Below are 3817 nucleotides of genomic sequence, written 5' to 3'. Positions count from 1 at the left end.
CGAGCCCTTCCTTTCGGCGGTGACATGGGGGGGGTGGAGAGGAGCTCCAGGCCCTGGGGATGACATTCAGCTCCCGGGGGGAGCGGTGTGACCCCCGCCAGGAGGGCATGCGGGCTCCGCATGGGATTCCCCTCCGTGTTGGCGTTTGAAATCGAAGTAGTTGCCCCACGCCAGGGCAAGAGCGGTGTCTGGAATGCGTTGGGAGGGCAAAATTTGGGGGGGGGGGGGGGGGAGCCGGGCAGGCAGGGGCTGCTGTCAGCCGTCACCCATCGCCCGCCGCCATCTGCCTCCCGCCGAGCCTTCCTCCGCCTCCTCTTCACGCCGGGTACGAGCTGGCCCCTTTCCCCCCTGCCCTGGGATGGGGGGGGGTGTGTGTTTGTGGGGACCCCCCCCCCTTCCCAGTTCACCCCCTTTTCTGGTTAAACCGCAAGGCGGCCGACCGGTCCCCGCCGCTGGCGTCACCGAGGGGCCGGGGGCGGCCAAAACGGCCGAGCCGAGCCCTGCCCAGGCTACTGGTCACATTTTCCAGCTTTTTGGTGTGTTTACGTGGCTGCGCTCAACTCCCGGCGGCGGAGAGTGATGGTTGGGGGAGGTTTTTTTTTTTTGGGGGGGGGGGGAGGGGGAGGCGCAACCTCCACCCTGAGCCCTCACGGGGTGGGGGTTGGTGGTGGTCTTCCCCTTTGGGGTTTAAACACAAAAACGGGGGTCCCCGGGGAGGTGATGCCGGAGCATCCCATGAGCCGGGATATTGTAGGGTGTTTAGATTTGGGGTTTTTTTTTTGGGGGGGGGGGGGAGCTTTGTGGCACACTCCCCCTCCCAGCCTTTACGTGTGTGCCCGGTCTTGTTTGGCACGCTCATCCCTACGTCCCGGGTAGGGGGTGGGAAAACCGTTAGAGCCCCCCAAAATCCAAAGGAAGGTGAGAGGGCGGAGGAGAAACCGGGAGTCTTTGTGTCTGGTTCGGGTTTGGAAGCGATTAGAGCGCGGGGGGGGGGGGGGGGGAACGATGGGGACAGGGTTGGGGGGGGGGTTTATGAGCTGGGTTATAAATGGCCGGTCGTTAAAGTTTTTTAATGTCTTTGGAAATGAGAAGCAGGCGGGCCGGCCCCGGCTTGGCGGCAGATGCTGGATGCGGCTCGGGGGTCGGAAGGGGCTTCGTTTCCATCCCACCGCCCCCCCACCCCCCCCCCACCCCCTTCCCGGGGGATCCCTTCAGCCACGAAGTCGGGACGCCGTCCCGGCGTGCGCCCGGCAGCCGGTGACACAACGGGGGGGGGACACACACATATACACCCCCCCACCCCCTCCCCTGGGGGGTGCGTGGGCTCCCTCCTGCCCCACCGCCGGGGTCCCCGCGGCCGCTGGACCGGGGCACGGTCGCGTCGCTCAGCTGCGTTTCATTTCCGCAGCGGCCATGGCCGGAGCGGAGATGGGGGGCGGCGGGGGGGGGGGGGGGGCACCCCAGCAGCTGGGATGGATTTGCAGGGAGAAGTTGAGACGGTGTGGGGGGGGGATGGGGGGGGGAGATGGGAAATGAGCCCCCGGCGGCCTCGGCTTGTGGGGTTTGGGGACACGTCACCCCCCCCCCCCCCCTCCCCGCGCCTGGCGTGGGTTTGGGGACGTCGGGCAGCAGTGGGGACCCCCGGGGTGTCCCCGTCCCCCCCCCCCCGTGAGGGGTTCTGGGGCACCAGCAGCATTTTGGGGGGGCTGAAGCGGGGAGGGAGCCGGGTGTGTCCCCCCCCCCTGTGAGGGGTTCTGGGGCACCAGCAGCATTTTGGGGGGGCTGAAGCGGGGAGGGAGCCGGGTGTCCCCCCCCCACGAGGGGCTCTGGGGCACCAGCAGCATTTTGGGGGGGCTGAAGCGGGGAGGGAGCCGGGTGTGTCCCCCCCCCCCTGTGAGGGGCTCTGGGGCACCAGCAGCATTTTGGGGGGGCTGAAGCGGGGAGGGAGCCGGGTGTCCCCCCCCCACGAGGGGCTCTGGGGCACCAGCAGCATTTTGGGGGGGCTGAGGAGGGGAGGGAGCCGGGTGTCCATGTCCCCCCCCCCCAAAGGGCTCTGGGGCAGCATTTTGGGGGGGGGTGGGGGGTGTGAGGCTTTGGGGGGGCCCTCGGAGGTCGGGACTCGCCTGGGACGGGAAGGAGGGAGAGGAGGGTGGGGTGCGAAGGCTTCATCCGCCCCTCCCGACAGAATCCCTTCCAGATGTGGGTCGCGATGTCCAACCCAACCTCAGCCCCACCAGCACGAGGGGTCCCCGGGGGGGTTGGGGGTCCCCTGGGGTGGGGGTTGCGGCCATGTCCCACCTCGGCACCCCCCTTTCCCCCCCCCCCACCCCCCCCCCCCCACCCGCTTCTCCTACAAACGGGACATATTTTCCTTGGGTTTTTCCCCAAATTTGGAGCCAACCTGTGGCGTCGCCCCCTCCCCTGCCTCCGGGATTGGGGGGGGGGGGGGACAAAACCGCTGCTCCCGCGCCCTTGGGATGGAGGGGTTGGGGTGTCCCCGTCCCCTGCGCCCCCTCCCCGAACACCGGCCCCGTTCCCCGGCGTCCCCTGTCCCGTCACGTCGAGCGTCGGCGTCGCTGTAGGTAACGTTATGTCATCTCTTTGTTAAAAATCCCGTTCTTCGGGGGATTAGGGAATCACTGCAAGCCACAACTTGGCTCGCCAAAATTGCAGAATTTTTATTTTTTTTTTTTTTTTTGGGGGGGGGGGGGGCGCGAAAAATGTGGCTGAGAGGGTTCTATTGGGACGTTTTTCACCCCGAAGCGGAGCAGAAATCGCTCTCCTTCCGTTTTCAGAGCCGCCCCGTCAACCAGAAACGCCATTTCTCGTTCAACTGCCCAATTTCAACCCGTTTTTTACCGCGTCCGGCGCCCGGCGGCACAACCTGCTTCGCGCCGCGCCTTCCCCCCTGCACCCCCCCAAAAAAAATAATTAATCCCGATTTATCGGGGGTTTAATCTGGCGTTAGCGGTTAATCTTCTCGCTTTTCCCCCGGGCCCGCAGCCAAAACAAACCTCCCGCCGCGCGGCGAGAGCGGCCGCCTGGTCCCGGCCGCGACACATCCAACCGCCCCCGCGTCCGTGTGTGCACACGCGTGTGCGCAGACACGCATGGACGCACACGTGCGAACGCCCGGCCGGCGAAACCGCTCCCGTCCCCCGCGTGAGCACCGACGCGCCGCCGGCACCGCGGGGGGACCAACGTCTCCACTGCCCGGGGCGGGCGGCTGTGCGAAACACGCGTGGACACGCGTGTGCGTGTGCCCCTGGCGTGTCTCCGGGGGGGGGGGTGGGGGGGGGGGGCAGGGGGGAGAGAGTGGAGGTGGAGATGGACCGGTTCTGTGTCCCCAGGGCAGTTTTGGGGGGGGGGGGGCAGTTTGGGGGGGTGCAGGTAGGTTTAGGGGGTGCAGGGGGGTTGGGGGGGTGGGGGCAGTTTAGGGGGTGCAGGGGGGTTTGGGGGGTGCAGGGGGGTTGGGGGGTGCAGGCAGCTTTGGGGGGTGCAGGCAGGTTTAGGGGGGTGCAGGCAGTTCGGGGGGGTGGGGGCATTTTAGGGGGTGCAGGGGGTTTGGGGGGTGGGGGCAGTTTAGGGGGTGCAGGGGGTTTGGGGGTGCAGGGGGTTTAGGGGGGTGCAGGCAGCTCGGGGGGGGGCAGTTTGGGGGGGTGCAGGCAGGTTTAGGGGGTGCAGGCAGCTCGGGGGGGGAAGTTTGGGGGGGTGCAGGGGGATTAGGGGTTGCAGGCAGGTTTAGGGGGTGCAGGCAGGTTTAGGGGGGTGCAGGCAGCTCGGGGGGGGAAGTTTGGGGGGGTGCAGGGGGATTAGG

The sequence above is a fragment of the Vanellus vanellus genome (assembly GCF_965231255.1).
Source record: "Vanellus vanellus genome assembly, chromosome: 27".
In the NCBI taxonomy this organism is placed as follows: Eukaryota; Metazoa; Chordata; class Aves; order Charadriiformes; family Charadriidae; genus Vanellus; species Vanellus vanellus.
Note: the sequence above shows the minus strand (reverse complement) of the source record.